The 13,979-nt window shown below is 40.3% G+C and overlaps 1 protein-coding gene across 3 annotated transcripts in view; it reads left to right on the top strand.

Moving 5' to 3' along the window:
- Positions 1–13,979, top strand: part of WASF1 (WASP family member 1) — a 190,709-nt gene that overhangs the window by 104,255 nt on the left and 72,475 nt on the right. The gene's annotated exons all lie outside the window — the stretch shown is intronic.

Genomic DNA, 13,979 nt, shown 5'->3' with positions numbered 1-13,979 from the left:
GTCATCACACAAACATGTGATTTGGACCTCTGCTGGAAGAAAATTTTACTGATTGGACCTCCGTGAATTGTAATTCCATACACCTGCCATAGATGAACCGATTTCCTTTCTTTTTTTTTTTCCAACCTGCAGGTTGAACGGACAAAAATGACTCCTCCCCCATTCACACATTCAAAGTAGATGGGGGAATCCTTCCGCTGAGCCTTTGTCTTCTGACAGCGGGGAGACTTCCTTGCCGTCAGAATACACTGATCCGTGCGACTGCCACTGATTGAGTGTAAATTAACCAACAGGATATTTGTACAGAAGCTGATTCTGTACAACCACCCTGCTCATACATGGATCGAGATTCTGCCGGTCACTGCTGAACCTATCCATGTATGGCTGGCTTAAGTAGATATGCGGTTACTATTATCCAAACCAACTTTTTTTCACCCAATTCAGATAAGAGGTGTGTAATTATGGGGCCCAGCAGACATGTCCTAGGTTGGAAGGCTTATCAGCTGGTCAGGTTAGAAAACCAGTTCTAGTCCTGATGTTCCCTTTTAGAATAAGCATTACTGGCAGCATCTCTTCTCCTGCCCTTGTCTCCCGTTAACCTAAACTTGTTTTTGCCAGTTTGTCACAGGTGCTGGAGGGTATTTGGATGATGCTTTTCTGTGTTTTGTGGGGACCTTTTATAATAGCCATGTACAAGGCCATTTTTTCAGCTTCTTTTAAATCCAAAAACAACTGGAATGATCATTGCAAACAACCAGTCGGCAGTTGCAATGCCAGTATGTTAAATTATGATCTCTATTTACTGTACATATTCTATATTCTGATGTACAGCGTGTAAAATAAGTATTGAACACGTCACCATTTTTCTAGGCAATTATATTACAAAACTAAAGGTGCTATTGACATGAAATTTTCACCACATGTCGGTAACAAACCATGCAATCCACACATACAAAGAAATCTTGACGGTTCCGCGGGCCTCTTCTATGAACTCTGATCTTTAGTTCTTTCCATAGGTTTCCTATTGGATTCAAGTCAGGTGATTGGCTGGGCCATTCTAGTAGCTTTATTTTCTATCTTTAAAACCAATTGAGCATTTCCTTGGCTTTGGGATCATTCTCTTGCTTAAATGTCCACCCTCGTTTCATCTTCATCATCCTGGAGAATGGCAGCAGATTTTTTTTTTTTTTTAAATGTCTTGGTACATTTCTCTATTAATCTTTCCTTCAATTAAATTAAGTTTGCCAGTGCCATATCCTGGAAAAACAGCCCCACACCATGATGTTCCCACCTCCAAACTTCACTGTTGGTTTGGTGTTTTTGGGGTGATGTGCAGTGCCATTTGACCTCCAAACATGGTGTGTATTATAGCATCCAAAGAGTTCAATTTTGGTCTCATCTGACCAGACTATATTCTCCCAGTATTTCACAGGTTTGTCTAAATGTTGTGCAGCAGACTTTAAACGACCTTTACATGCTTTTTCTTCAGTAATGGACTCATGCGTTGTGAGCAAGCATGCAGGCCATGGTGGTTGAGTGCATTACTTATTGTTTTTCTTTGAAACAATTGTACCTGCTAATTCCAGGTCTTTCTGAACCTCCCACAAGTTGCCCTTGGCTCTTGGACAACTCTTCTGATAATTCTTTTCACTTCTCTGTCAGAAATCTTGCGAGGAACACCTGATCGTTGACAGTTTATGGTGAAATTATGTTCTTTCCACTTCTGGATTATGGCACCAACAGTGCTTACTGGAACATTCAGAAGTTTAGTAATCCTTCTGTTACCAATGTCATCATTATGTTTTGCAACAATAAGGTTGCAAAGATCTTGAGAGAGCTCTTTGCTTTTACCTTTCATGATATGTTTCTTGTGTGACACCTTGGTAATGAGACACCCTTTTTATAGGCCATCAGTTGAGAGTGAACCAGCTGCTATTAATTTGCACTGACAAGGGGCAGGATTGCTTTCTAATTACTATAGATTTCAGCTGGTGTCTTGGATTTATATGCCTTTTTTTGCACCTCCCTTTTTTCACATAACCTATTTTTTAAACTTATTTGCTTTGGTTTCTTTGGATGTATGGATTGCATGGGTTGTTACTGATATGTGGTGAAAATTTAATGTCAATAGAACCTTTAGAAATATTTTTACCTGGTGACTTGTTCAATACTTATTTTCCCCACTGTATTTATTGGAAATCTTTTTTCCCAAGGCCACCTGGTTATTCCATATTGACCAATGGTGTAAGATAAAATCACAAGTAGAATTTTGTGTTTGCTATGTTTCAGATCTATTAAAAATAACTTTGTTATGGTACATGAAATAATAAGATCTTTCCTGTAGTATAAATATCAATCTGTGTAGTTGTAGAGGCTTTAAGTAATTCTTTATGGGTAGTCTGATTCTGTATATTATATTTGTATAGTTAACAGCTATAGGCAATATAAATGCTGTTTAGTTGAGCTGAGTGTGTGGAGACAGACCTGATCGGGAAGATTTACTAAAATTTGGAGGACTTCGAATCTGGTGAATCTGTACATGGTAGCCAATCGACTTTTATTTTCAGCTTGTTCAATTAACCTAAAACCTGGAACTGGTTTCTATGCAGTGTTGCACTCGATTTTGCACTCTCCTATTTTAGTAAACTAAACCCATAATGTCATATATATATTTGTTTGGTATTTTGTGTCACTGTTTGAAGTTCCAGGCCTTTTTTTGGGGGGCTGAACGGCAAAAATACTACATCAAATCTCAGTTCTATTTTGTGCCCTCATAGTAGACTGTGCAAATATCAACTGAAGATGAAACTCCTGAGGGACTAATGTTGTGTGGCGGACACACTATGTATCTAAATTTACAGATGTATTTTTCCGCTGGATTTATGGTGTGCTAAATGTGTACCTTTTTTTTTTTTTTTTTTTTTTTTTTTTTTTTTTTTTTTATGCAGACAAGTCAGTAAAAAAAACCCATCTGCACCTGAACTTGTTTTCCATTTATATTTTGTTAATCTTTACTCTGTTACTCCACTGATATATATGTGTGCTTTTGGCAGTGTGTTATACTAGGGAGGTACATATGTGGAGTGCACAAAGAAAGAAGAGATCATTGCAATGAGTATAAAAAGGCGTTTGCTGACTTTTCAAGAGCTGTATGTGTGTCGGGTCACCTGAGGCACACTGTTGCGGATGGAGTTCTGGGTGGTTCATGAAAGCTTCTCCACCTGAACACCAACATGGATCAAACAGGGAGCTAGGGTGTGGAATTGACTCGGTTAAATTGATGATAGGCAACTCCTATCCTCATATTGATTAGTGGTTCCAAATTAATAATATCTACTGCAGTAGGGAACAGACACAAAAGATACGCTCAGCATCTTTCCAAATTACTGTTCTGCTTTATTATGACGCAATTGAAGGTTTTTATGCACATGATTACGTAGGTATCACATTAATATTACAATTGTAGGTTTATGGTAACAAGGGGCGTTACATAGGCAGGCTAATTCTAATCAGGACTCGAAAGAATGTAAACATTTACTGAAAACATTATTAGTGCCGTGTGCACAGTGAGGGCAGAGTGCAATACATACAAAATACAATACAATTCTATACAGAACTTACAAATTTCCATTACAGAATCTAAGAGCCAGCAGTTTTTCACCAGATACTCTGGTGGTGAGGATGGATTTGGCTGACTCTAGGTCGCGGCCCCTGAGGTCCCTCAGCTCATGGACTGGCTCTGGTGGACAGAGCAGAAGCAGCAGTACAGGGTTAAACACAGGAAAGTCAGGAAAACAAGCCAAGATCGGGGTCACTAGTATACCGGCATGGTCAAAAGGACACGCCAAGGTCAGTACACGGAAGTCAGATAAACATACAGCAGGACGCCACACAGAAGCCTAAACACAACTGTTGCTGGGGCAAGGCTGGCTTGCAGTGAGCAGGGGTTAAATAGTGTTTCCTGTTAGAGGCTGGGGTGGAACCATGCTGAGAGAAGATTACTTAAACACACAGGTGTGAGAGCATGGCCCCTAAGCTGATACACAGACCAGAGAAATAGGCAGACAGACAGGACATGAAACATTACTGCAGATTCATGGCAATGTGCATGTCTTGTTCCTGCCTTTTTTTTTTTTTTTAAAGGTATTTTGTTGCCATTTTTTGACATATAGACATAAAGCAAACATTAGTAGAGGTACAATGTATATGTACAAATAACACAATTCAGAAATTATATTCTGGTTAAGATTGAAATGACAAAATGCTAAGCCTAGTCATTTGGGATGGGGGGCGGGTGAGAGTGGATAGACTGAGCAAAATCATCCAATAGTTGAGCTGAAAGTGGCCTTGATCAGGGCAAGCATATTGTGATAAACTTTTTGGACAAACATATAGAGCAAAATATGAGTCAAATAAATTTGTGAGCAAACTCATGAACACTAAGTGATCATTGAGGGAGGTAACGGTTTTGTGGTAGGTGCAACTATGTCCGTGAGTAGTTGTTTAGTTCATGAATATTGTGAAACAAAGAAAGAGTGGGGAGTATTCAAAGTGTAAGTCTCATGGAAAGATAACCGGAACATCCAGTATTCTTATGTGAGAGCCGGATGAGTTTGGGTGGGGACTGAAGTGATGTGGGGGAGGTCTTCCAATAGCTGTCTCTACATGTCCAGTAACATGCTTTTCGATGTAAAGGTCCCACTTGTGGTGGATTTGGGATGCCAGGTGGTGGGACAGGACCAAATCCAGCTTTTCTTTGCGTAGTAGATTCAGCAAATCTTGTTTGATATCTTTGGTGGGGACAGAGGGCAAAAAAACCCATTGTTTGAGAATGGCTCTTTTGGCAACCGTGAAGCATGTGGCCAACCAAGGTTGGTTGCGTTGGTTGCGTTTTGGATTGTGTCCTCAGAGAGCCAAAAAGTAGGGGGTATATGTCCCTACGAGGTTGGAGACCGGTGACTGTGGCAGCCAGTGAATCAACTTGATCCCAAAATCTGGAGATGGGGGGCATGACCAAAGCCTGTGTAGCAGGGAAGGCCTGTAGTCGTTGCATATGGGGGCAGTACTGGCGGTTGGGAAGTTGTTTGCTTTAAATGAGGTATATATGCCCGGTGTATGATCTTGTACTGTTGTTCGCGCCAGAACTTGTTGCCTCTGAGGATTGTAATTTCTTGTTCGACCATGCAGCTGAAGTATATTGATTCTATGACATTGGAGATCCACGAAGGAGTCCATGAGAGGGCATGTTTTACAGACAAAGCGAATTGCTTGTTGGATATACAAAAGGTGCTGAGGAGGTAGGTTGTATCGTTGGGCTAGCAGGGGGAATGGGAGGGATCTGTCTGATGAGATGTCAAAAAGTTATAAAAATTTAGTTAAGCCTTGTGAAGACCAGGAGATAAAGGCTGCGTATTGCTGCAACTGTGGGAACAAGTGGTTTCTGAGAATGGGAAGATGCTGGCAGAGCTGGGGGGAAACTCAGTTTTTCCTGAGCTCTCTCCAGGCTAACACTGTACCATGTTTTAGGAGGTTGTGTTTTAGCAGTGGCAGGAGAGATCTGATCCCACAGTGCAGCAAGGCCGGCAGTCCAACGGGGCTTACCATTTTAGTTTCCAGCTCATAATTTGAGTATCTGGAGGATATTGTTAACCAGTCTAAACCTGAAAGATTATAGAGGTGTATATTTGGTAGGTTGACACCCCCTTCCATGTTTTGGAAGGCATAGCTTTTGGATGGATATCCTGGGTCTGAGGCCTCGCCAAATAAAAAAAAGTGTTTATGGCTTTCTGATGTTTCTAGAGATCTATGTGTTTCAATAGTAGAGGGACAGTCTGTAGTGGGTATAGGAGTTTCGGGAAACTCACCATCTTAAATAAGTGGCATCGTCCAAATAATGAGAGTGTTAGACCTGACCAGTTTTCTAATTCAGCTATGATTTTAGTTAAGATAGGGGAATAGTTGAGATGATATAGGGAGGAAGGGACCTTACCAATTTTGATTTCCAGGTATATAATGTGGGTTTTGGCTAATTGGAAAGCAGAATTTGTCGCCCATGAAGGGTGATGGGCTTGGAATAAGGGTAGGATTTTGCTTTTTGTGATATTGATTCTTAGTCCCGAGCGATTCCTGAAGTGTGTAAAGACCACTTGGATGTGTATCACGTCTGTTCATGGATTTGACTTATATATCAGTATGTCATCTGCGAACAGGGTGGTCCTGAGTTCCTGAGACCCAATTTTAACCCCGTGTCATTTCAGATGAGATAATGGGTATCGGTAGAGAGGTTAGAGTGCGAGATTGAAAAGTAGGGGTGAGAGGGGGCACCTTTGTCACGTACCTTTTGTGAAGTTGGACTTTGTCAGAGATGCAGCCTGCTGCGATGACATTGGCTGAGGGGGCTGAGTACATTGTGGTAATCAAATGGAGGAAAGAGCCTGTGAAACCAAACTTTTAGAGAACCATTTTCAGCCACGGAAATCTGACATTGTCTAAAGCTTTTTCGGCATCAAGGGTGACTATGGCAGTTTCTGTGGCTGGGTTGGTCCTCACAAATTCTAGAACTGCGAGGACTTTTCTAATGTTGGAAGTGGCGGAGCGTCCTTGGGTGAATCCCGCTAGTGAGGGGTGAATGAGGGTGGGCATAATTGAGGCCAATCTGTTCGCCATTATTTTAGATAATAGTAATTTTATGTCCAGATTTAGTAAGGAAATTGGACGGTCCTAGTTTTGTGGGGTCCTTGCCTTTTTTAGGTATTAATTTGATGTGGGTTTGGAAGCCTGAGGGGAGATATGGGCCTCCATTGAGATATTCCTGCTTTTAATGGACTTTCAATAAAGACACAGATTTTTATGCTGGAAGTTCCGCCATCTCTTGTTTCTTTGTGCAATTTGGATTTGATTGTGGACCAGACAGGCACCCAGCTTCACATAGCAGCACAGGATCCCATGGGGTCACCTTATGAGCGGTGCATCCTTTCTGCCTTTCTGCGTATGTGGAGTGCCTTGAATGGGGCAGTTACTTGTAGCCCCTCTAAAGTCAGTCCAGCGTCACCCCTGGTGCTTTAAGTAGGTTAATCTTGTAGGGGAGTTAAGAGTCTGCCTGACCTTGCAAAATATTGGGCAGCTGTTCCTTGTTGAACCATTTGGTACCGTCTAGGGTTGCGCAGATGCCACTTATTTAAGATCAAGTACAAGTACTGATAATTTTTTTCAAGTACCCGCCGATACCAATACTTTTTTTTTTTTTTTTTTAAATGTCATGTGACAGTGGCACTAATATGCAGTACTGATAGGTGACACTGATGAGGCATTGACATCCAGTATTTTTTTTTTTTTTTAATATAATTTTATTTTTTACAATTTTTTATATATATTTTGTTTTTCAATTTTTTTTTGGGGGGGGGCAGTGTTTTTTATTTATTTTTATTTTTTTTACATTGTTTACTTTTTAATATTTATTACAATTTTTCAGTTTTTTTCTAAACAGACCCCTGACATCTCCCCTTTGAGACAGGGAAAGGGACTGAGGACACAGATTTGCCAGTCCCCTTCTTAGCAGCTTCAGCTGCAATGAAGATGAATGGACAGGAGAGAGAGGCTCCTGTTCATTCATAAACTGAAGCATCGCAAACACCGTTTACAATGCTTAGTTATGAATGGACAGAGTCAGTGATCACTGACTCTGTGCATTCGGAAAAGGAAGGAGCCGATAAATGACAGATTTACTGGTTCCTTCCTCCGCTCTCCATCCTGACAGATCAAGGACAAGGGGGGAGCCAGGGAGGACACAGGACAATCGGGCATGATTGGTGCAAAAGTGGGGGCAGTTACAAGCACCGATCGATCGATCAACAGCCACGGGAGAGAGAGGAGGAGAAGCGGATGTCAGAAAAAGCTATACAGGGAGACCGGTGCTTGTAACTGTGCCCCCACCGCCGCACGATCATCTATGAGGCTTCCTGGTCCCCCCTGCTATGCTGAGGACGCTGGGTGTACTGGCCTCCTGCCAGGTATTGGAGCATTTGCATGAGTACAAGTGCTTGTGAAAATGCTTGTATCGGTACCAATAATAGTATCAATGCAACCCTAGTACCATCTATGCTAAATGAAGGGTTAGCTCACAAGGAATTTTCCAATAGGTCAAAAAGTCTTTGCATTGTTTATAACTTGGCTCATACCATACCTACTTTTTGCAAGCATTTGCTTGTATTGATAACATGATTATTGATATTGATTACATTGGCGACATTAAGTAGAGTTGGCAAATCTCCAGAGCTCTGAGCTGGCTCCATGGCCTACAGTCTGAGCACTGTTTTTAGACAAGCTCTGGTTGGTACTTGAAAAATGCTGACATCAAAATCTGGCTGAGCTCTGGAGCAGCATCTGATAATCTATAGCTGCTTACCTATGTGTCTCTTACCATGACTGTTGTCATTTTAAGTAGATCTAGAGCTAAAATTTTCTTTCTTTTTTCATTTTGGGTACAGAAGAGAATGGTGAAAAGCCTTGTTAGTTTTTCTATCTGTGTTTCACTGTGTACATCCTAACTGCTCTTAAAACTGTCTCTTCACCCCTTCTAACAGCTATGTTAACTAACCTATATAAGAAAGATGCATATACGTACCTATTTTCGGGCAGCTTTTTTTTGATCTTCCCTGGATTTGCCATTGAAGCCGATAGGTGACGTCACTGCTGCAGGCATAACCAGCCATTGTCGTAGCGCTCTCTACTATCCCCTTCAGCCACCGCTGGCTGACAGGGGAAACATGTATCTTTCTTACAGAGGTTAATTAATAAATCTGCAGTTTTCATATTTTGTACAAAAATCTTCCACATGATTTCAAACCTTATGGGCATTAAAGTGGTTCTAAAGGCAGAGATTTTTTTTAATCTTAAAGGGGTTGTAAACCCTCAGCGTTTTTCACCTTAATGCATTTTACGCTTTAAGGTAAAAATCCTCCTTTTAGTGTAGCAGCCCCCCAGTACTCCTGTTTTACTTACCTGAACCCTGTCTTACCAGCGCCGTGAAAGAGCACACCCGCTTTCGCCGCTGTCTCGGGTCCTGATTGGATAGATTGATAGTAGTGCAGCCATTGGCTCCCGATGCTGTCAATCAAATCCAATGATTTTCTGCTGTCCGAGTTCTGCTGTCTGTGTCAATGGACGAAGCAGCAGGACCTGGGAGCGCACCCGCGTGCTGAGGGACCCCAGAAGATTTGGATCGGGGCCACTCTGTGCAAAACCCTTGCACAGAGGAGGTAAGTATGACATGTTTGTTATTCATTTTTTTTTTTTTTTAAAAGAACCTTTTAGTGTTCTTTTAATACATTTTATGCATTAAGATAAAAAATCCTCCTGTGTGCAGCAGCTCCCCTCAGCCCCCACAAACTTACCTGAGCCCCATCTTGATCCAGCAATGCTGTTTAATCAAAAAAAAAAAAAAACAAGACTTTAATATCACTTTAATGCACCTCTGCAGTTCAGACTCCTACTACAAATCATCACAACAATGAAAAGAACAATAGCAAAAACATGGAAGAGCCCCTGATTTTTGCCTTACTGAAACTAAAAATTGAATCACACAATCGCACTTGTGGATAGGATTGATAAGTACACAAAAGCATAGCAGCCCGGGGCTATGCAAGTAACTACATCATGGCTTTGAATACACCCTTTTGGAACCCTGATATATCTATTCTTATGATCCAAAATGTCTGTCGATGTCCAGTGCCTAATAATGCCCCCCTCCCCCCCACTGCCCTGGATCTAGGATTACTCTACCCATTCATACTCCTCTCCCTCCCATTCCCAGGTTTGGTTTGCTTGTTTAAATGCAGTGTGCACACTTCTACCTGTGCACGATGATCATCTGATTTGTTGTATAACCCCAATTCCAAGGAAGTTGGATGCTGTGTAAAATCTACAAAAAAACAGAATGCAATGTTTTGCAAATGTAAAAAAGAACATTTTATTAATAGAAAACATTTAAAATATGTAAACTGCGAAAATGTACAATTTTAAGAAAAAAATAAGGTAATTTTTACCATGTTGTAGTGTACTCTCTTCTTTTATTCTTTTAACAACACTCTGTAAACATTTGAGAACTGAGAAGACCAGTTGCTGAAGTTTTGGTAGAGGAATAATGTCCTATTCTTGCCATTGGATTCTAACTGATCAATAGTCCTTGGTTTTCTTTGTTGTATTTTTCATTTTAAGACACTCTAGACATTTTTATTGGAAAGAGGTTTGGACTGCAGGCAGGCCAGTTAAGCACCCATCTTCTACTACAAAACCCATGCTGTTGTCCTAGATGGGGAATATGGTTTAGCATTGTTTTGCTGGAATATGCAAGGCCTTCCCTGAAAAAAAGATGTCTGGATGGGAGCAAATGCTGTTCTAAAACCTGGATATATCTTTCATCATTGATTGTGCCTTTCAAGATCAGCAAGCTGTCGATTCCATATGCACTAATACACCCCATACCATCAGATAGGAAGGCTTTTGAACTGAGCTCTGATAACAAGGCGGAAGGTCCCTCTTCTCTTTAGTCTGGAGGATGTGGTGCCCATGGTTGCCAAAAAGACTGTCAAATTTAGATTTGTCTGCCCACAATACAGTTTTACACTTTGCAACAAACCATTTTAAATGAGCTTTGGCCAGAGAAGGCAGCAGTGTTTATAGATCATGTTCAGATAGAGCTTCTTCTTTGCATGTAAGAGCTTAACCTTTCAATTTTGGATGGCATGGCGACCTGTGTTCAGACAGTGATTTTTGGAAGTATTCCTGACCCCATGCAGTGATGTCTGTCAGAGACAGAATCATGCCTGTTTTAATACAGTGCCATCTGAGGGCCCGAAGATCATTGGCCTCCAATATTGGTGATTTTCTTGTCCCTTGCACACAGCGATTCTCCAGATTCTCCGAATCTTTTGATGATATTCTGTACTGTAGATGATGATATATTAAGTCTTTGCAATTTTATGTTGCAGAATAATATTCTGAAATTGTTTGACAATTTTTAGACACAGCTTTTCACAGATTGCTGAACCTCTGCCCATCTTTACTTCTTAGACACTCTGACTCTAAGATGCTCTTTTTATAACCAGTCATGTTACTGACCTCTTGCCATTTGACCTTCTTAGTTGCAAAATGTTCTTCAAGCTATTCCTTGTTAGTACCACTTACCTTGCCAGCTTTTTGTTGCCTTGTCTCAATTTTTTGAGACCTGTTGCTGTCATCAACTTCAAAATAACCCTATGTATTTCCTTAATAAAATGGTACATTTTCTCAGTTTAAACATTTTATATGTTTTTTTTTATCTTCTATTGTCAATAAAATATGGGTTAATGAGATTTGCAAACCATTGCATTCTGTTTTTATGTAAATTTTATTAATCCTTTCAACTTTTTTGAGTTGGGGTTGTACATAAGAGATACCTGATTGTACTTTGTACAGAAAATGAAGCTGTACCCATGTGCATTTTCAGGGGCACATATTTGGTTATTGTAATCTATTATCCTTACATAATAACACATTGCACAAGAAAGGTTTCCCCTCTGTTCTTATTCTTTGGTGACAACTCGAAATTTTGGATTTTCTTAATTTTCCTGAAACTCTCTAACAGGGATACAGATGGCAGTAAAATTCTGGCAGGTGTTTAACTCCTTACCACTTCAAAATTACTTCAAAAGTTTTGAGTTTTGATATTCTTTAAAATAATGAGCCACTACTCTTTTGAAGTAGGAAAACAAGTTGCATAAACAATTATAGCCAAAAAGTAATATTTTACGACATTTGATTTGCAGAAATAGAACAGTAGTGAAATTTTTGTCATGCATATTTGATACCCTGTATGATATAGCTGTATTTTATTTTTTCACTGAAACCTAGCTGCGCGAGTAATATTGAATTATAAGCTGCTGTGAGGTTAGGGTTTGATATGAATGGTTTCTTTTTACTTTGTAAAGTGTGTATATTTCAATGTTACGTAAATATAAGAGGTAAACATTTTAATAATTATCAAAAAAAGCATTGTATTTTTATCAGCAATGGAGATGATAGAAAAAGCAACTGTAGAAGGATAGGGTCACTTTGAAGTAGTTATCAAGTTCTGCAGCAATGTCTGGATCAGCTCTTGATCCAAAGCTGAGACCTCAGACACCAGTTTGAGTCCACTCTGTGGTCAGAGCAGACAGCCATGGAGTCCTGCTGAATCCAGTACATATTCTGTAGTAGGAGGCTTTTCTTTGCAAGGGAATTTTTACTCAAATGTTAGTGAATGTAGTGAAGTGTTGCTGACTTCCACTAACCAATCGTGTGCAAGCAAAAACGCATTTTTTTAAAATTTTTTTGTTTTTAATCAGAAAGAAAAAAGTTTTATTTTCCACAACATAAAATACAAATCATTCAGTACATAAAGGCAGAGAGAATAACATATATCAATACATGCAAAAATGAAATGTAAGTCGTAGATGATAATATTCTACCGGCCAATATAATGCATACAAAGATATATGCAAATCAGTACAATAAAGACTAGCATGCATGTAGTAACGAAACCTTACTGAGTAACCTAAGGTTCTAACCTAACCGAACCCTTAGATCTTTGAGGGTTAAACAAGAACTAACATGACCTACCAAGTCAAAAAAGCTGTAAGGTTTCAAGTTGTACATGAAATTCAGTTATCTTTTGTCCTGAAGCCCCAGTAGAGATTTACCCCTGGAGTAGTCTGTCTCTGATCAACTGATGTGGTGCCAGTCCCAGGACATCTAGCCAAGATTGCCACATGGAATAGAATTTACGTGAAACATTTCTATGTTGGTATGTCAACTTTTCTTGTATCAACAATTTATTTACTTGCTTTACCCATTGCCATCTGGTAGGTACCCTGGAGACAATCCAATATTGTGCAATCATCTTACATGCGATACATAGTAATCGCAGAATTGCAGTATGAGCTTGTGGAGTGAGAGGCTCCTCCTCCAGAGCACCCAATAGACACACAACAGGGGTTTGTGAAATATTAAACAGAAATACCTGAGAAATCACATCTAGGACTTCAGTCCAGTGGCGAACAAGTTTTGGACATCACCAAAGCATGTGGATAAGATCCCCATGATCTCTTTCGCATTTCGGGCACAAGAGGGTATTATTGTGCCCCCAATTATAAAGCTGAACGGGCGTTCTATAGACTCTGTGCAGCAAATAAATAGTTTCTGGGAGGCTGATAACGACAACAGTGGGGCGAAGGCCAAGCAGAGGTCCCACGTTTCCCCATCGATGGCACCTGCATCTGTCTCCCAACCCTGTCTACTAGAGAAGTTTAGAAGAATCCTGTATTGCATTAAGGAGAACATTATAGCTTCTCGATATTCCCTTTTTTATCACATTCCAAAAGGACCTCCTGTACTAAAGTATGATCTGTTAGTCTGAGCTGGGTAAATCGTAATTGCGCCTGAAGGGCATGCCTGAGTTGTAGGTACCTAAAGAATTGACTGTGCAGACTCTGCTTGTATATCCATAAAGGATTTGAGAGTCGAGCCACTGTATAACTGGGATATATAGCGTAGTCCCGCCCCCTCCCATACTCGGAACCCTTTCAGTTTTAACACTTCCTTATAACTAAGGTTATGCCACAATGGAGTATGGGTTAGAAATCCCTGCATCTCTAGCATATTTTTAATGTAGGACCATAAGGTTTTCAATAAGGCTATTGTAGGAGCTTTTGAATCTAGGTGCATAAACCCCACCTCCAAACAATATGAAAGCAGAGGCATCATCTCCTGCTGGAATTCAGAGTCTACAGTACCCCAGCCTCCCAGCTGCTGTAGCTGGCAAGCAAGGTAGTAGGCTCTAGAGTGAGGAACCGCCAGGCCCCCCTGATCTTTGCTATACTGCAGCTTTGACAGACTTATACGGGCTATTCTTTTATGCTAAATCAATTCTCTGAATTGAGAATCTATCCTATGAAACCATTGTC

This window comes from Aquarana catesbeiana, linkage group LG04 (assembly GCF_042186555.1).
Source record: "Aquarana catesbeiana isolate 2022-GZ linkage group LG04, ASM4218655v1, whole genome shotgun sequence".
NCBI lineage: Eukaryota > Metazoa > Chordata > Amphibia > Anura > Ranidae > Aquarana > Aquarana catesbeiana.
This window is presented reverse-complemented; position numbering and strand designations above follow the sequence as displayed.